Genomic DNA, 21,444 nt, shown 5'->3' on the forward strand with positions numbered 1-21,444 from the left:
AATATTTTTACATTCTAATTAGATGGGAGGGATTTAATTTGATTTTTAAACCTATGCAGAAGCTGGTGAAGGACACCAAATTCACACATTCCCCAAATGGCTTATTCCTCTTACTGACTACAAGAAATTTTAGTTCTTTTCAATGTTATAGCTTTCATTCTTTTAAAAAATCTATGCATTCTGCTGAGGTTAATTATTACAACACTCTCAGAGAGTAACATGTTGGTTTGCTTTCAGTCCATTAGCACTTATTCGCACCTGATAGACCAGAAAGATGGAGGAAAAGTGAGGCACAAGTGTATACCACTCAGTTATGTAGGAAGGAGCAGGTGGTATTACTACTAAACAATCATCGAAGAAATCGCTCACTCTTTTCTCTTGTGGCACAGGGCAAGCAAGAATTTTATTTGTTTATATAAATTGGTGTGCTAGTAAATGTTTTAACACCTGATTTTCTGAAAGAAAAGCCCTGATTTGTAATGTCTGTCAATTTCTGTGGTGAAAATGTTCCACTCTTTTTCCGTATTAACTATGGTCAAGCAAGCTTACTTACATTATGGGTTGTTTTTCTACAGACTTATTCTTTAATGTCCATTTCTCATGCTACAATATAAATAATAAATCCAAGGGTAGCACAATATAGATAATAAAAGAAGTAATAAAATTTCACTCTTAGAAAGGTAGGGCTTCAAGTAAATGATCATAAGGGTACATTATTATTTTATGGTAATGTAGCCTTGAAGGCATCACTAAAAGGAATAAGTTCCAGAAAAATACCCTACAAAACCAGCAGTGCCTGAAGGAGATAGTAATTAAGAAGAGCAGAAAAGACTACACTATAGAATTTCCTAGCTATTCACTATAATAAGTGTTTCATTCAAGGAAAAATGTTAGAAAGAAAATACAAATAATAATTGAGCTGAGAACTTGTAGGTCAATTTTTAGCTGGGAGCAAATGTGTAATACAGGCATATAAATCTCTCCAAAAGGGTGTTTAATGATGGAAACCCTTGGGCGCTAAAGTGTACTGATGGCAATTTTCTACTCCATGTAAAGCATTACGTTGTACTTTGTAATAAAGAGTGTCTAAAATGCTCAGACTTTTGTGAAGATAGTGAGAAGAGAACAGGAGATGTAGGTTGCTTTTTCTTGGAGTTCAATATAATTACTTTTACATAAAAATTTAGTTTTTTTCCCCCTTTATTATGTGTATTTCTACAATAAAATTCCACAGAGTATCTAAATATTTTTACTAGAAGCCACAGAAAAAAATAAGTGGCACAGAAGACATTGAATTCACAGATGTGATTCCTAAGCTCATATTCCCCTTCACTTACTTTATAATATTTGCTAGAGAATTAAATGGATGTGAAAAACTAGCATTGTGCTTAGTACCTAGCAGGAGATCAGTAACTATTAAATCCATTCTAATATTTCTAAAGTTTCTATGCTGAAAGGACATATGCTTTTTTATTTATTATAATAAGTATTCTACTGAGCCATTTTTGATCCTGGTCATGAATTTTCTTATAGGTGGAGATGGAGAAAAATAAAGAGAATTAAAAGGAGAGAAAGAGAGAGAGAAAAGAAACCTCCAGGTTAAACTTATATAAATAGCAGGGCCTGTCCTTCAGCACCAAGACAATTATTAAACTAAAAAGGTGCACACTGAATGCACATCGATCTTTACTGTCACTTTCTACAAACTATGATTGAGTAATAGATGAGTATTTGCATAGAGCACTATATTTCATCATTGGCATGTCAGCCCTCAGTGCTGACTAAGTGAATTGCGTTGCTCTCTGATTAACTTGAAATAAAGAGGACGATCATTTCCATCAGCATTTATCAGAGGTTTCTGGTTCAGGCTAAACAGTTTATGCCACAAATATTCTTGGAGTTAATTCCAGAAATCTCAGTTTATCAGCAAAATAGTTTCCCAATTTTTCAGAGTTGCATTCTTGAGTATATTTCCCGATAACTTCTGCAGAATATCTTCAAGCACATTTGCTGAAAACTTCATCTTGATACATAAAATTACCCTGGTGAGACACAGAGTTGAATTATGACTGTTTTCATGGTTATGTTATAGTAACAGAATTCTCAAAATGGTTACCAAAGCATTTGCATATTGTGTTGTTCTGGGGGAAACAGAAACAAGTAAATGCCACCAACACTTGTCTACATATAACAACCAGCTAACAAAAGATAAAGCACAAAACATTATCTACATAGAAGTTATTTTCTTCTAGCCTTTTACCAAACTTCAAATAATACATGGTTTGGATACCTGTTTTGAAAGTAATAGTAAGAATCATAGCTGGAGATATTTCAGAGATGGAAATTGATGGTATACAGATTCTTACTAATAAAAGATCTATATTTCAAACAAAACAGTGTGCCCAATTAGTGTCAGGACATAGAGAATCTTTCTCCAAAATACGAAGTAGTGTCATATTACATGATCTTACTAAACAAAATCCTTGTGTGATCTCTTTTGAACTTTCTTTTCCAGAATAATTCACTTAACTCATTTAATACTTTTCCCCTTAAATCACATGGAAAATTCCTTTCTTTATTCTTGGAACGTATATCATCTGACATTCTTATCCTTTATTTAGAACCACAAAAGGTTATAAAAATGGATGCAGAGATGATCTAATAATCAGATCTAATAATCAGTTTGCTCAGTTTTCACAAACTCCATATTGCATAACATATATGATATTAGTAACTGAGTAAAGAGGCCTGGTTTATGGTGACAAATGAGAGCTGACCATTAAGATCAGTGACAGCAACAAAACAGGGAACAATGGGAATCATGGAAAAAAATGGAGTAATGCCTGACCCATCTGCAGGTGGTCATTATGTTCAGTGCTAGCCAATTGTTGGACAGAGAGAATGTAAGTCCAGGATATCTGCTGTGAAATAAACTGATCAGTACTTCTTTTATTAATAAGATGCTATGTTAGACTTATCTTGACACAGTTTTTTAAATACAGTATTGGGACTACTCCCACACTTAAAAAAACTCCATGTTAGGGCCGGCCCGGTGGCGCACTGCTACAGTGCTCCGCTTGAGAGCGCGGCGGCGCTCCCACCGAGGGTTCGGATCCCACATGCAGACCGGTTCCTGCTCACTGGCTGAGCGAGGTGCGGGTGCAACACTGAGGGTTGCGATCCCGTTGCCGGTCCCGGTCCGGTACAGGCATGACACTGAGGGTTGCGATCTGTTGCCGGACACGAAAAAAGACAAAAAGGAAAAAAAAAAATTCCATGTTAGGGTAAACTTTAACAACTCCCCAAAGTTCAAGAAGGAAAGGCATGTGTCCTATACACAACAGAATTTAACTTCAAGAATTCCCCAGAAATGTCAGTTAAAATAGAATCATACTACATAAATATTCCAGCATAAAGCTATTATGCGTTTTACGTACATGATGTTATTTAATCCTTACAATAACCCCATGAAATAGGTCTTATTCTTACCTCTAATTTATGTATAAGAAAACTGAGGCCAAAGTGAGAAAAGTGACTTATCCAAGATCACACAATAATAAAGTTCTAGACTAGGATTTAAGCATGCTCCCTCTCTTTCTTTCTCTCTTCCCCCCATCCTTCCTTTCATTCTCTCTAATTTAATATTAAACAACTTGTTCATATTATACACAATTACCAGCACCGTGTTTTTGCATATGATTTTGCATTTTAGAACTATTTTCTATCAACCTATTTCAGATCTGCCTTACTTCTTAACAGCTACGTAATGTGTTTACATGAAGGAACCATGACTAATTAGCACTGCACTCATCATGTCACTATTTCACCCAATAGCTCTGTGACCATGGTATGAAATGAGGCTAAGAAGAGCAAGTAGTTCACAGATTATTACAGAGGTTAAATGAATTAATATTTCAAAAGCATATAGAATAGAGCCTGATCCAATTGAAAAACTATATAAAACTTACTAATAAATATTGAGGAGTATTTTTATTTTTTGTAAGATGCTGATATTAAAAACAACAAACGTTCATCAATGGGTATAGCACCTCTAATTTGGATTATTGCTAAATGATGCTCCTCAAAGTGTGCCATGTATATGAGAAACATCACATTTTTAATATTGGTTAATTTTTAAGTGGAAAACGGCATTCTGTTTTAAATTTCATTTATTTAATTATGAAAGAAGTTAAGAGATGTTTAGAAGTATATTATTTAATTTTTTAAATTAACATTCTGTCCGTTTCACACTTTTATAATGGATATGTTGTTTTTCTTAATGCTTAGAATGTTTTAAAAATATATGCATTAAAAAATACTATGAATTAAAATAAATTAGTTTGCTTTTGTTTTCTTATTCTTACTTATTAAAAATAAAATAATTTTTTTTTAGAGAAGCCAAAACTGTGAATGAAATATTTGGAAAGCAAAGTGAATCATATATTCTTTTCGCAGACATGATAAAATAACATAACTCAGCTGAAATTCAAATGTATTACTAACAGTTCTGGTCATTTTTCACTTGCTAATGAGCCATTAGACAGGAAATTATTTTATTAGAGTTTGTTGTTGTTATTCTATGATACTTGGGTTCCTAATAAATCTTTTTTGCAGTGGGCAGATAGTGTCATCATCCCTGAAACAAACAATTTTATCTCTTTTGCAAAGAGTGTACCATGATTATACTTATCCTTTATCCTGTCTTTCATTAATATACCCCTCTCAGCCTTGTATTAGCAGAATACAGGAGAAGAATGATCTGATGTTTATTGAGTGTAATTTAAAGGACATTTGGAAAAAGATCTGCTTGTGATGTATTCGACACTAATTGAATTTACAACAATTTTTTCTTCTTATTTAGAATGATATTTGCTGTTATATGCAGAAATGTTATGGTAAAATAATATGTTGAAATTTTTCATAAAACCACTTTTAAAATATACATGATAATATGGACTATATCAAAATTATTTTCTAAAAGCTGTAAGGCTAACAATGAAAATAGTGCTAGGTTACACAATTTTGATAAAACACTGAGCATTTAAGTACCATGACGAAATTCTGAAGTGCAAAATTCTAATATCAGAACCACCACAGAAGGTGTAGGAATAAGATCAAGTTAAATAAATCCTTTGCGTAAGGCAATGTGGGACCTAAGCCACGGCATGGATGTGAGAAGCACCTAGAAAGGGAGCTTAGAAAAGCAAACTATGACAAAACAAAGAGGGCTGGGCCACATAAAAAATAAAGTAATAGTCTAAAACATTATGAGACAGATGAACATTAAAACACATAAGAAGCAAACAAGCTTTGTATTAAAATAAAGCCCAAATTCAGAAATTGGATTAAATATGTAGCATGTTTAATACCAAAACAAAAAATGTGTGCTACAAAAAAAGTCCAGATGCATCTCTAAAACATAGAGGAAAATCTTAACATTTTGTTTGCCCTTTAGCTTTTCATTTTAAGCTAGCCATGCTTATGTTTTCCTTTGCTTTTAAAAATTTCATTTGCTGAGTTATATTTACTCTTTGATTTTTTTTGCATGCTATGCTACTAATCTGTACTCTTTTGTTTAATGACCAGTATCCCAGTTGAAATAGAGATCAATTTTAAAATAATTTTTTTGAAAAGTAAACAAATAAAAAGTGAAGAAAAGTCTGTCTATAAGAAATTTACTCTCTTATGAGAGAGTGCATGCAGTATTTATCCCTCTGTGCTTTGCTCATTTCACTCAACATGTTTCTCTAAGCTCATTCATGTTGTTGCAAATGGGAGAATTTCATTCTTTTTTATGGCAGAGTAGTATTCCATGGTGTATATATATATATATATATGTATGTATGTATGTATGTATATACATACATATGTATGTATGTATATACATACATATGTATGTATGTATATATATATACCACAGTTTCCTTATCCAGTCATATATCTATGGACATTTAGGTTGGTTCCTTAGCTTGACTATTGGAAACAGAGCTGTGATGAACATACGAGTGCAAGTATCCCTTGGACATGATGATTTCCATACCTCTGAGTATATACCCAGAAGTGGGATTGCTGGATCATATGGAAGATCTGTCGGTAGTTGTTTGAGAAACCTCCATACTGTTTTTCAATAGTGGTTGTACTAATTTACAGTCCCACCAAGAGTGTAGGAGTGTTCCCTTCTTTCCACACCCTTGCCAGCATTTGTTATTCACCATCTTTTTTATTACAGCAAGTCTAACTGGGGTGAGGTGGTATCTCAATGTAGTTTTAATTTGCATTTCCCTAATGATGAGTGATGTTGAGCATTTTTTCATGTACTTGTTGGCCATTTGTATGTCTTCCTTCGAATAATGTCTATTCAGTTCCTTTGCCCACTTTTTAATTGGGTTATTTGTTTTTTCACTGTGTAATTGCTTGGGTTCCTTGTATATTCTGGATATTAATCCCTTGTCAAATGCATAGTTGGCAAAAATTTTCTTCTGCTCTGTAGGTTGTCATTTCACTCTGTTGATTGTTTCCTTTACTGTGCAGAAGTTTTTGAGTTTGATATAGTCCCAATTGTTTATTTTTTTGTTTTTGTTGCTTGTGCTTTCAGGCTCATGTTCATAAAGTCTGTGCGCAGACCTAATTCCTGAAGTGTTTCACCTGTATTTTCCCTTAGTATTTTTACAGTATCAGGTCTTATACTTAAGTCTTTAATCCATTTTAGGTTGATTTTAGTATATGGTGAGAGGTGCATGTTTAGTTTCATTGTTCTGCATATGGATATCCAATTTTCCCAGCACCACTTATTGAAGAGGCAGTCTTTTCTCCAATGTATGTTTTTGTTGTCTTTGTCAAATATCAGATGGCTGTAAACCTGAGGGGTGATTTCTCATTCTTGATTCTGCTCCACTAGTCCGAATGTCTATTTTTATGCCAGTACCATGTTGTTTTGATTTCTATAGCTTTGTAGTATAATATAATTTGAAGTCACGTAGTATTATGTGTCCAGCTTTATTTTTCTTTTGGGCTCAAGATTGCTTTGGCTATTTGGGATCTTTTGTTGTTCCATATGAAAGTTAAGACTGTTTTTTTTTTCCATTTCTGTGAAGAACGTCATTGGTATTTTGATGGGGATTGAGCTAAGAGAGAAGGTAGGAAGGAGAGAAAGACCACAGTGCATTGGACTTGCAAAGGGAGAGAACATACCTTGGGATACAAAGTGGAGTGGGGGAGACGGAGGAAGGGGAGGGAGGTTGGGGATAATTGGGCAGGGGACATGGGGTACAATCACAATTTGTGGTAATGGGCATGCTGCCAGTATGGATCTGGCCTTCACAACTTGTGCATGAGGGGCGACAATCAGCTTTGTATCTCATGAAAATTTATAACCAATTTTAAAAAATAAATAAACAAAGATCAGATTATTTACCCAGAAAAATAAAAAGAAACTTAATCTCTAATGAGCAGGGTTTGTGTGTTTCCATTAAAGTAGAAACAAATATTTGTAAATACTTGAATGTCTTGCATAACATTTTATTATATTATAAAGGTATATATAATCATTATAAAAAATTCGGAAACTATAGAAATAAATAGAAAAAAACACATATTTCCACAATCTGAACCCAATTTTTTGTTTTTCCTATAGTCTTCTAATATTATGTAGAAAAATTCACAAAATAGGAAAGTACAAAGCACAGGGGAGTCACATACCTGAAGAAATCTCTCCTGACTGAAGGGACTTATGAATCCTTTATGAAGCAAACACATGAGCTGCATCTTGACACTTGCAGACAGGGGAAGGAAAAGCCTGGTAGGCAAAGAAAAAACGTGTGTGAATATATCAAGTTAGAAGTAATGTAAACTGTAGAGTAAGTGGTAATTACTTCAGTTGGGTCTATGTGTAATTTGCCAGGTGGAAAGTTGTAGTAAATAGGGCTAAAGTTGGCAAAAGGTAGAAGGATGATGGCTCCTACTTGCCATGCTAAGAAAGCTGGACTCTATTCTTTGACCTAAGAGGAGCTGTTGATAAAATTTACTAGAGGGTCAGTATGATTCAGGCTGCTGTTTTAGGCTTATGACTTTAATAGCAAAGAAAATGAATGTTCAGTTTAAGACAAGGGAGTGGAAATAATGAAGTTTGGAGACAATGTTCTGGAAGGCTATTGTAATAGTCTGATGTGGCAGACTATGGGGACCTGAATTCAGATAAAAGCAGTAAGAATGGAGAAGAGATCATTTACCTGGCACTTTAAGGCTTAGAATACAGACAGAGACTACCTAGGTCTTATTTTTTATAGAATACAGAGAGAAGACAAAATAATTACACTGCAAAGTTAGTGACCAACTAAACTGAAAGTGTAGAAATGACGATGGTTCCTATGTTTCTGACTTAGGAGATGGTAGTATTGTTAACAGAATAAAGAATAACAGTAAATTTTAGGTATGAGGGGAAGATTACATGAATATATACACACAAATACACACATTGAAAATATGCAAAAATACATGGACGTTTATGTCTGACCACAAAAAATGAATCTTTTCTAAATACATATATTTTAGCCATCAAGATGCAGAAATATTTAAAGCCAGGTGAATTTGGAATTTCCTTTGGTAAAAGTAAAATATATGAAGGACTATTCACAGAAATCCATTTAAATGGTGCACAGAGAAAGATCCTACTATAAAAGAAACACAAATAGAACAAACAGAGATGGAGGAAGTTGACTAGAATTTTGAAATTTATATGTAAGCCATGAAAAGAGAAAAATTAAGAAAGAATGATAAAATGAACAGTGTCAAATGCAACAGAGAGCTCAACAAAATAAAGCAGAAAAAGTACCCAAAGGCATTGGCAATAATCCAAGTCTTTGGCAATTTTAGTGAAAGCAATTTAAGTGGAGTGATGGGGACAGAAACCAGGTTGCACGGGATATAGAGAGTACATAATGCAGAGATTATGTATTATTATAAAGGAGAAACAGCATTGCATACTCCTTGTTGAAAAGCTTTGTTTTCAAGGGAAGAGAATAGCTAAGACAGTCATGAGAGTTCACAAGGGGTCATGGATATGTTTATATAAATAAAATAAAGGGAACTATTGGAGTGGGAGATGTTGAAGAAAAGACGGAATAAATAATAAAGCAAGGTTTTCTAAATGGCAACATAATTAGAAGTTAGAAACATAGTGTACAGTATAAGGTGTATTTGTCTAATTGAGGCAGGAGAAAATTAGGTAAATATGAATATGTGGAGGCAAATACATTTGTAAATAGTAAGAAAAACGAAAATACTGTGTAGCAAGTAAACAAAAGAAAAAGAGAATTCGGGACATGTTTTTCCCCTTCCTGATATGTTACATTGAAGATGTTATATCATCTCACATATGTTTCTAAATTGTAATTAAAGGCTGATTAACAGCAGGGGTTGAGAGAGAAAAAAACAAACAAACATAAAATTCCGACACTGGCTTATTTTATAAGATTGACTCAATCTTTAAAAACATCAGAGCAGAGAGCAGTTTAAGAAGGCAGACAAGGGCCCTGAGGGCGACATCACCAAATTGATATCAGGTTGGCTCAGAATCCCTTAGCTCTTTTCAGATTCCATTTCCAGCTGAACTGAATGTGTGTGCTCTTACTCTTCTCTTTTCAATGTCCTCAATACGTTCTCACCCTGAAACTCCCTAACTGATCTATAACTGACATCTGCAGGGACATTCTTGAATGGACGAGCCTTTGAGCTTTACATGTTTCCTTTCTTTCTAAGATGTTTATTGTGTATAACATCAAAATGAAGTGTGGCTTAGATGTCTTGGGGCAAATAATACTGGATGCTTGGACACACAGATTCAAGTTATGAGCTTGTCTCTTTATGAAAAGATAAACCTCGGTGAACTAAGGCATTATAAATCGAAGACACATGCTTTAAAGTGAAACTGAATACCTTATGTTAAAAAGGTAAAAGAAATATATTGTGATACTTCACAGTGATGGAATGTCAAAGTAATAACAGGCCTTTCAAGTCCACATTTTCTAGGGAAATGTTAATAATTACGCCACCTTTCTGTCCTTCTTTCCTTTTTAACTTCTCTGTTTCTTTTTTCTCTTTTCTTTCAGGAAGTTGAGTACTCAGAGTTTCATCAAATGTTTTGTAAAGAAAATTTTGTGTTCAAGAATATCCAAATAATATATGCTATATCAGACTGACACAAGAGATAGACACCTTATTGAGCCTGGGACCTATCCAGAATATTCTGCCAGTATGATTTTCTTTTTTTATTGCCTGCTTTACCTAAAATACATCTTCAGAACTTCAGAAAATAAATAAAAATTATATGTGGCTTTTTGTGTCTTTACACTTTGTTACAGTGTATGATCATCTACAACTTCAGCAATTGTAGTAAAGTTGACTTCAAAGTATCTACTTTTTTCATTTAAACTAATAAGAAGAAAAATAAAGCTCGTGCATCATAAGCCAAAGGCTAATATATGATCTTTATATAATCATTAAAATTGTATTCGAGCCCATTGATATTAAAAAAATGCCTTGTATAGAAACAATAATGATAGAAAAAACTAAATGTTAATAATCATCTGTGTAGAACTTTTAAATTTATAGAGTCAGTGAGGAAAACAAAGAATAATATTTGAACCTACATCACATTTTTATGTGAAGTATATTTTAATATCAGCATGTTTTTAACATACATTTACAACATAGAAATATATAATTCCTTACTCACACATAAAGCCTAATCTTGAATTCCCTGGTTATAGCTCAGATTTGGTCTTCATATGTATAGAGACTGACCTCTTATATTTGAGTACAAGGAATTTTTATAATGGTGATAATATTAACAAAATCGAATTTCAGGTGGTTAATGTTTACTAGAAGCATCATCTGCAGAAATCCAAATTTAAATTCATTTAATAACAAGCACAAATAATACAAATAGTTATCATAAATCAGTTATTTCTATCCTTAAAATTTTTATAACACTAACAAAAGAAAATATCCAAGGCTAAGATAATTATTTACTTAGTGGAGGGCCATACTTCACCAGGTATATTCTCATCAAATATCCAGGCTAATGTTTTTCTGTGTTTTCTCTGATTCCTACAATTATTAGGCACTCTGCTCTTGCGATTTCGACTCTTGCATGTATCCAGACTTTACTGAGCAGTATGAGTTTCACCACCTGGAAAGTTCAACCCTGAGCATTAGGCTGATGAAAATATATAATTCTGTTCAGTAATATTCTTTTTCTTTGACTTATTTTGTGGTTTATTTGTTTTTGTGTGAAGTTTTGTTATACTTTCTTATTCTTCATGTGCAGCAATAAATTACTTGAGGACAACTTGTGTTTTATACAGTATTAGCAAAATTAGCAGCTTCTATTGCTAGTTGACTTTAAGTTCAGCACTCTTAAAGGAGTGAGTTTATGACCTTTTGGCCTGCCAGCAAACATTGTATTAAGTAATATTTTATCTCAGGCACGTCTAGGCCAGAGAGATGCAGGGATGACTCAAACCAAACTATTTATATGAAGAAACTGAGGGTGAAGAGAGATATGCCAAAAAATAAAAACATAAAACTAAATGTAATCAGTGTTGAGGTAAACATACAAAACATGCTATGGGAAGAGAGGGGAGGAACGCCTGTTTTTCTGCAGGCACAAGTACACTTCCTTGAGGAAATCACCTCTATTCTGGGAGTTGAAGAATGAACAGAAGCACACCAAATTGGCCAAGATAGTGTTGATAAGGAAAAATCTTGTGCAAAATCCCAGAAATGAGAAGCAGGATATAGATGGCTCAAAGGTAGTACAGATAGAACTACCATATGATCCAGCAATCCCACTTCTGGGTATATACCCAAGGAAATGGAAATCATCATGGTAAAGGGATACCTGCTCTACCATGTTCATCACAGCTCTATTTGCAACAGCTGAGATATAGAACCAACCTAAATGTACATTGATGGATGACATAAGAGGAAAATATGGTATATATATACAATGGAATACTACTCAGCAATAAAAAAGAATGAAATTCTGGCATTCACAGCAAGTTGGGTGAGCCTGAAGAAAATTATGTTAAGTGAAGTAGCTATGCACAGAAAGAGAAATACTGCATGTTCTCATAAGTGGGAGAAAAGAAGGGGGGGGAGAGAGAGAGAGAGAGAGAAAGGAGGGAAGGAGGGAGGGAGAGAGGGAGGGGGAAAGGAAGGGAAGGGAAGGGAAGGGAAGGAAGGAAGAACCACTATCAAACTTTGAACTTTCAGAAGGAGAGAACAGACCTGCAGTTTCCAGAGGTGGGAAAGTGAGAGGGAGAGGGCAGTTAGGCAGTTAGGGTAAAGGACACAAAAAATACTTATGATTTGGAATGATGAACATGCTAATAATATTGATTTGACTATCACATACTGTACACAAGTACTCATAGTCAACTCTGTACCCCATACACATATGTATAATATGTATGCTTATATATGTATAATATGTATAATCAATTATGTTTCAATTAAAAAAATAAAATAATGGGCCGGCCCGGTGGCGCACTGGAGAGTGTGCTGGTTGGGAGCGCGGCAGCGCTCCCGCCGAGGGTTCGGATCCCATGTGGAGACCGGTTCCCACTCACTGGCTGAGCGCGGTGCAGGCACGACACCGAGGGTTGCGATCCCGTTGCCGGTCCCCGGTGCGGGCGCGACACCGAGGGTTGCGATCCCATTACCGGTCAGTAAAAAAGACAAAAAGGAAAAATAAATAAATAAATTAATTAAATAAATAAAATAAAATAAAATCAGGCTTAAATAATAGAAACCAGATCATGATTGCCTTTGAATGGTACTCTTAGGTGTTTGTAGTTTAGCTCACTCATCTACCTCCCAGCCTCCTCACTCACAAAAGTTGTTGTCTAAACAATATTTCTACAGGATCATAATAGCTTTAACTGGAAATAAAAGAGATTTGGGGATCTAGCACACATGAGGGAGTGGAACCCTATAATATTATTACCTACAACCCCCAAACAATCTTCTAACATGCACCCTCATGCACACGTGCATGCACATACAAACACACACACACATTCTCTCCTATCTCCTGGGGGTCTTTTTTGTGTCACTTGGTTACTTGCAAATGGAAAAGTCTATTAAGCCTATCATTTTTATACATAATGAAGATGTGGTCTACGAAAGATGGGCAAGAGTAGGCAGGAGAAAACAAGCATTTTGTTAGAGAAAGAAGTTCCTTGCAATTTTGAGGACATAGAATGGAAAGAAGACATAAGAGAAAAATGATGAATGCAGTGTCCCCAAAAGACACTTGACCATAATTTTTTTGTTCCTGAGAGCACATGAATGAACAGAGGAGCATGCTATGAAAGACTACCATGCGAAGTTAGAAGCCTTTCTTGAAGGATGTTAGGGAGTAGAATAATGTTACCAGAACTGTGATTTAAAAATCTGGAAATAGGAATAGAGAATGGGGTTCATTTCCATAAAAATCCTTAAAATTGTAACCAATCACAACATAAACATGTTTTAGATTATTTTTGTCCATCTATTGTAATATTAGGGGGAAAATGGACCATCCCCATTGCAAGTTGCTTCTTCAGGAAGTAGACTCGAAGAGGAATTTAGTGTTCAGAGTATTTATTAGATAGTTTCTTTAAAATTGACACCAGTGGAAGGGAAGGGGAGGGAGAAGAGCAGGGCAGGAGAAGTTGGGTGGAGATACACTCCAACACCTGCCTCAGCTGACTCCACAGGGAGTGCCCTGGCTAAAACAGCAGCAGTGGTTTTTGTGGTGGGCAGAAAAGGCCAGGACTTCAGACCTCCATGTGAATGAGCAACTGAATATGGGCTTTCCCAGAGACAGTGTGACTTTGGATGAGTTTTCTCTTCACAGCCAAGGCAATCCATGAAGGGAGTGAGAGTTGACAGCTTTCTGCCAACAATACTCCTAAAAGCTAGAGAAACGAGACTTTCTTGAGGGGAGATTTGAGTGGGACACTATGCCCAACTCGTTACACTCTACAAGTGTGCTTTTCAATTACTTGAAAACAGTTATTAAATTACCCAGCAGTCACATCTTCTCCAAAGCAAATATTCACATTTTTTTCCATCCCCTTTTCCTTTTGTATCAATCTTGGTGATATGTTCTAAACTGCTTTTTCCTTCTTCTGCTTAGAATCCTAAGCCTAGGGCCGGCCCGGTGGCGCACTGGAGAGTGCGCCGCTTGGGAGCACGGTGGCGCTCCCGCCGAGGGTTCGGATCCCATGTGGAGACCGGCTCCCGCTCGCTGGCTGAGCGCGGTGCGGGCGCAACATCGAGGGTTGCGATCCCGTTGCCGGTCAGTAAAAAAGACAAAAAGGAAAAAAAAAAAACAAAGAATCCTAAGCCTAGGGCCGGCCCGGTGGCGCACTGGAGAGTGCGCCGCTTGGGAGCACGGTGGCGCTCCCGCCGAGGGTTCGGATCCCATGTGGAGACCGGCTCCCGCTCGCTGGCTGAGCGCGGGGCGGGCGCAACATCGAGGGTTGCGATCCCGTTGCCGGTCAGTAAAAAAGACAAAAAGGAAAAAAAAAAAACAAAGAATCCTAAGCCTAGACAAAGAATTCTAATAAAAACAAACAGAAAACAAAGCATGGCATGGAAGGCCATGAGGACAAATAAACACTTAGCATTATAAACTCTCTTAAGAGAGAAATAGAGAAAATTCCTGAAAGAAAAGTAGGAAAAATCAATTACTTACATTGAGCCTAGTGTTTTGGTTTCTTTACTTATTTTTAAAGGCAGCTCAGACTTACTGTCGGTAGAAAAAGGGCTGTGCAGATTTGAGGTGCAAGAACGGAGATGGGGTAGACTGGGGCCCCGCATGTTAGAGAGCTCATGCAGAGACTGAAGCATGTTTTGTGTGTCTCTGCACATGTGCGTGAGAGGTATCTGGACTCCCCAGAGTATTCTACTGAGTATGCTGTTCCCATAGGAGTCACCGGGATTCCTTGTCCAATAGCTGGGCCTGAAGAGAGGGGGCTGAGAAGTCCAGGCCCTAGCAATGGTCCAGCATGGTGGTTAACAGAGCCATGTATATGTGCGTGCTGTTGTCAGCCTGGTGGAAATAGGCTGCCTGGGGTCCAAGTCCACCTTCACATTTACCTCATTGACATGGGACATTGGTTGCAAGGCCACCATCATTTTCTTGGCCCAGATCATGATGTGCGGAGTGAGGATGAACTGGCCAAAGCAAGCTTTGTACTCCTGGGTAGAGCCAAATTGTTCCTTCTGGACTTGAGCCATGTAGAACACGCCAGTGTCAGGCAGCGCCTCCTTGATCCTCTCGAGTTACTCCTGCTTGGTGCCACAGGAGGCTACAAAGCCCCGCACATTGGGTGGCATTTGCAGACAGGATGGGAGGGGCCACATAGTGCAGTCTGGCATGGTACGGGATATGCAGGCAGGCCAGGGAATGCACTGTGCATCTGTGCTACTGGCCACCCACCACTGTGATCATCATGCCGTTGACAGTCCCCACATCCTCTCAGATGGAGAAGCTGTCCAGCAGGGACTGGCTGGGATGCTCTCCAGCCCCATCCCCTGCATTGATCTCTGGCCTCTGGCAGTGTTTGGCTGCCAGCTTCACTGTTCCGGGCTGGGGGTGCTACAGCATGATGATGTCATCTTAGCAGTTCATAGTTTGCACTGAGTCAGCCACGGACTTCTGGATGGAGGTTGTGGCTTCCGAGAAGCTGAGCACAGAACCCTCTAGCTGGGCCATGATTGCTGCAAAGTAGCTGCTGGTCCACGTGTTCACCTCTTAGAACATGGAGGCCATGACCTTCCTCTTGAGGATGTCAAAGCTCTGTTCCTCTGTACCATCATTCACCATGTGTGTGCCACATTGAGCAGGTGAGACATCTGATCCTTTGACAGGATATATTGGCCCACTAAGGAATGCAGCAGGGGTGAGGTCTGGGGGTACAGGCCAGAGGTCTCCAGGTACTGGGGTGATGCCTGTGTAGGTGCTGGTGGCAGAGGACAGCAGCTGCCATCAGAGGTTCCAATAAGCTCTGGCTCAGCTGCCTTCCTAAAGGACTTTTCTTTTGGCTCCTCAGCTGTCAGACCAGAGTCAGAGGTGCAGTAGACTCGGATGGATGACAGCAGTAGCTGTCAGGATGCCTTGGGATGCCCCATTGAGGCTTTTCAGGTGTTGAGTTTATCTTGCTAGTGGCAGGTGCTGAGGGCAGGAGCTGGGGAACAGCTCCCTGAGGCCTTTCTGAACATCTTGACCATAGCCTGGGGGCACCAGAACCTGCTCATCAATATAAGCAACCTCCCCTCAAAGGACCACACAATGGATGGTGCTTCTGCCCTTCAAAGGGTGTCCAGTGGGCCTTGGAGAAGGGCATGTGGCTGCGGATTGCCCACTCATGCTCGGGATCCGCCTCCACATAGAAGTCCTCCTGTGGGGGCAGGTGAAAGATTCACCAAGGATTGTGGTACAATCACTGCAACAGGTCATTCAGACTGAACCTGCCCTCACAGCCATCAGCAGCAGTGGCAGCATGGTCTCCAGCCCTGAGAAACCAGGTGGAGTCCTGGGCCCACACTTCTCTAGGGTATGGGGGGCATGGTCTGAGGCAAAGTAGTTGATGACAGCCATGTTCTTCCATAGGGCCTCTACATCCTGGCAGGAGCCAAGCTCAGGCCAGATTTCCCCCTTCCCAGGTCCCAGGTGCTCCAGGTCATCATGGCTCAGGAACAGGTAGTGAGAGGCCACCTCACAGGTCACCAGGATCCCCCGTGCCTTTGCAGTTTTAATCAGCAGTATCTCTTCCTTCTGCACCATATGACATAGGTACACTGAGCGCTGGGTCAGCTGAGCCACTGAGGACGGGGCTGACACTCTGTTGCTCTGTGTGGGCTATGATGGGGAGGTGGGCTGGCCACATCTCGAAGTTCTCCATCCACTGGGCCACACTGTACAGCTGCAGTTTAGAAAAGGTCTCATTGAGGTAGAGCTTCAGCCCTGCCGCAGACCCAGCCATAGTGCCCAGGGTTCCTGCATTTTCTGATGAGACCGCAAGAGAGAAGACAAAGTCACAGTTGAGTGCCAGCCTTTGCAAGCTTCTAGGCTAGGGACAAAGCAGGGGCATTGACGATGGGGAGCCAGATGGCACACACCATGGTGACACCTCCAGCCAGAGCAGCAGCTATGCCTGAAGGAAAGTCCTCCTGGTATGTTTCCCTGGTTACTCTAGGTACACATGGATGTCAATCGGTCCAGGTAGTCCACAAGCTTCTGGGAGGTCATAAAGTCAATGTGTACCTTCAGAGGCAGGGCTGGTCCAGTCTGGCCCAGGGACTCCACAAAGAGTTTGATGTACTTGATATCGATGATGAGGAACACAGAGAAGTCAGAGGCCAAGCATCAGGTGCAGTAGAAACTCAGTGAGGAAGGAAGAGAGACACCAGCCCTCAACCCCTCTCACTGACAGTTTAATCACTAGCTCAAAGTGACTCTCAGCCAGCTGCTCCAAGATGCTTCACTGTGGTGGGCACTCACCACACACAGCCTCCTCAAAGTTAACTTGAAGCTGTGCTTAGTGTAGAAGTCAGCTATGCCCAGACTGGCATAGAGGCTATACCCTGGCTCTCCAGCAGCCGCATGGTTGGGAGCAGCTCACTTTTGCTCTTATGGCTGCCAATCGTCAGCAGGATGTTCTTCTTGAGGATCTTAAAGTCAGTGCTAAGCCTTGAGGTAGGCCTCCCAACAGCTCTTCCCAAAGCCAGCCAGAGCCTAGCATTTTAGAGATGTTTAAGTAGACAGAAAGATTGGGTTCTTTATAAACATAATTAATATATTTATTTTCTGGCAATCTGATCCTTATAAATGCCTTCATCACGTAATCTAGAGGTAGGACTTTGAAATTAAATAACCTAGTTGACATCTTATTTTAAATGTGAACTAAAACTAGAGAATAAAAGCCATTAATTGAAAGAATATGTTATATAGGATTATAGGCTATAGCATTTGTTGGTATGATGTTATAGGCAGTTTTCCAGAAAAAAGATATAAGCTAAAATACTTTTCTGTCCAAGGTTGGGCTATATTTATATCACCACTGGCCTTTCTGCAGAACATGCCATCTGCCATTCTGCAGTCACGTAAAAAGCTCTAGAAAGGCTTTAATATCATCAAAGAAGAGGATACATTTATAAAATGTCACCTTTTGATCTTTCTCTTTTTTTAATATTCCTGTCACAATTTTTTTTCTCTGCTTATCTGAACTTTTAAAACAAGATAAAAACTTTACGCATGCTTGAGCATGTGATAGAAATTGCTAATTTATTATACTGGTGAATCTTAATTCTATATATGCTCAGCAGTTTACAAAAGTTTCCAGAGACTGCAACTATAACCTATCTCATCTATTAAAGCACATATAATATGATCAAAAAGGAAAAATACATAAACCAAATACAACTATGGAGATCAAAAACCTTAAGCAGTTATCTTCTGTGTATATTATCTGAATTTTCTTTAATATATCTGGTTTCCAGAATGCCAGCTAAGGGAACGAATACCTGCAGGTAAATACAGATTATACATTCAAAATGAAAACCCAATAAAAAGAAACCTTTTTATTTTTCTGCTTTGTAATTTAAACTTCCCTTGCCTATGTATTTGCACCAGGTTTCAGATATAGACTCATTGAAAATTCCAACAGTGAAAAATAAATACGATATGTATCTTTATTTAGCTTGCAATGTAATTTGGTTATGCTGTTTGAACTTTTAGATTTCTTCATGAATATAAAACTTCTGGGCCTAAAAATCCACTTTTAGAAGTTATAATTAGTAAACAAGGTGATTTCTGAATGACCACCTCATTGAATCTGGTGATGTTAAATGAATTTAGTCTTCTTTAGTTTATCTTAGTGCTTTATGGTGTGAAATTTATCTATCCTCCTCTTTAATGATAGCCTTATTGATACACTGGTCTAAACATGGATGTGTAGATGTCACAGAGACATTGTCATTTGTTACATCAAACTAAAGACAACAATGAGTAAAAGATTGTTTGTTCTGCAATGATAAATGTCCAGTAATCTATACAATAAATATACTCAGCTGAAGTTAAATGTTTCTAGTATGCTATAAAGTATGGATTTATTAATGAAAACCAAAAAGATAATTGAGATTTACTAATACTTCTCTTATTACTTTCTAGATGAGAAATTATGCATCTCTTTTCTAATACCTACTCTTTTCTTCCATCCATGAAAGAAGACACTAATCAGCCATGCACTTTTTCCAAATATCTGCAGAATTAGCCCGAGGATTCTTTCTGACCCAGCCTCCATCAACTGGTCAGATTTGGGAGATGATTAAAAAACTTATCTTCAATCATTTTCTACATGATGGCAATAACTAGTCACAAGTGTAGAGTTCGTAGCAATTTCTGATTTTCTTCTACCTCTTGTAGCATAGTTTTATTTTTAGCATAGTTCAGCATAAAATTTCATACCTGCCTTTTTGTATGTATCCATTTTTCATACCACTTCATTTATCAATTGCTTTTTCTAGTAGCTTATAATCTTCATTTCAATGCAAGATTGCTTAGGGAAATGGCTACTTCAGACTGGTTACATTATAATCACTAGAAGAACTTTATGAAAATATGCATTCTCACCTCCCTCAAAAGATTCTGATTTAGAAGGTTGGATTCTACAGGAAAGAGACATTGAGATGGAATTTGTATGCAAGAGAGGTGGGAGTGCTCTTGCAAGCAACAGCTGTAAGGAAGGGTGGGAACAGAATGGGCATAGAGAGCAGCTGAAAGGGCGCTTTGTGTTTGGAACAGCCCTTCAAAGTTATCCCCACCTACCACATATTCTCACTTATTTGTGGGAGCCAAAAATAAATAAATAAATATAAATAAATAAATATACAAACAAATAAATGGTGGGGGGTGGGGAAGAAGACACAACAATCGCAACAAGTCCTTGAACTTGTTAAGACAAGTGAACAGATATGATGTTGTTGGGGGGAGCAGGAGAGGGAAGTAGGAAAGAGAAATTGGTAAAGGGACATGAAAATCAACTATATTGTATATGGATAAATTAAAAAAAAAAACAAAAGTTATCCCCAACTAAGACTATGGGCTTGGTCTTTGTATCTCCCAATGACCAAAATTGCTGGCTGTCCCAAGAAGGCACATGATTTAAGGAGAAACAGCTCCTTCTGCTGTGAGCAATTCCCAGAGGGAATTTCTGACCCTCTCTATTGCTTGTGTTTCTCGGCCAACAACCATGTTAATGTGCTCTGTTAGAACTGTATTGCCCATGTATCTCAAATACCTTGGACAAAGATATAAATTGCTACCTTTGTTTCAGATCTCTTCAGATCTGGTCAAGGAAATGGGGCAATAAGATGCATATGCTGAGGACCCGGGCATTAGGAACTAACTGCCTAGAGCTATTTCCCTTAACTGGAACAGAGGTTTCTGAAGCATTCAGAACAACTTAAACTTTTGTCTAGGATATTTAGCAATCTTATATAAATAAAAATATTTTTTAAAATACACATAAAAGAAAAACTGTTTATCTTAGATGATAAAAACAATTGGTTTGCAGTCGAAGACAAATTTTCAAAAGTTAGGCCAGTTTATTTGTTCATTCATTCATTCAGTTGCTTATGGAATACCACTTATATGCCATACACAGTTCTCGGCACTGGAAATGCCACGTTGGCAGAACAAATACACAGATGAACTCTTTGTGGGGCTTACTTTCTAGTAAGATATATATTATTTAAACATGTTGAGCCTTAATTTCCTCTCCAATAAGAAAGAGGGTAATATCCACCTTGCATCATTAATGTAAGGTTCTTATGTAAAGCAATCAGCGTCTGTTCCTAGTTGATACTAAGTGATCAAAAAGCAATGACCAGGGCCGGCCCGGTGGTGCACTGCTACAGTGCGCCGCTTGGGAAGTGCGGTGGCACTCCCGCCGAGGGTTCGGATCCCACGTACAGACCAGTTCCCGCTCACTGGCTGAGCGAGGTGTGGGAGCAACACCGAGGGTTGCGATCCTGTTGCCGGTCCCGGTCCGGTACGGGCGCGACACTGAGGGTTGCGATCCGTTGCCAGACACGAAAAAAAGACAAAAAGGAAAAAAAAAAAAAAACAAGCAATGACCATTATCAAGGCAGCTGATGGGGTTGAAAGAATGTGGAATAGTTCTACAGTTGGTTTGTCTACAGCCTCTACTCTATTTTTGTTGTTGTTGTTGTTGTTGTTAATTAGGAAATTTACCTAAAGTTTCTAAGCATTGAATTTGAGATTTCCGGGCCGACCCGGTGGTGCACTGCTACAGTGAGCCACTTGGGAGCGCGGCGGCGCTCCCGCCAAGGGTTCAGATCCCACATACAGACCAGTTCCCGCTCACTGGC

At 38.3% G+C, this 21,444-nt stretch overlaps 1 pseudogene; it reads right to left on the reverse strand.

The window, feature by feature from the left end:
• Positions 1-15,040: 15,040 nt before the first annotated feature.
• LOC103607478 overlaps positions 15,041-21,444 on the reverse strand; it is a 40,752-nt pseudogene continuing 34,348 nt past the window's right edge.

The sequence above is a fragment of the Galeopterus variegatus genome, unplaced genomic scaffold (genome assembly GCF_000696425.1).
Source record: "Galeopterus variegatus unplaced genomic scaffold, G_variegatus-3.0.2 Scaffold7458, whole genome shotgun sequence".
NCBI lineage: Eukaryota > Metazoa > Chordata > Mammalia > Dermoptera > Cynocephalidae > Galeopterus > Galeopterus variegatus.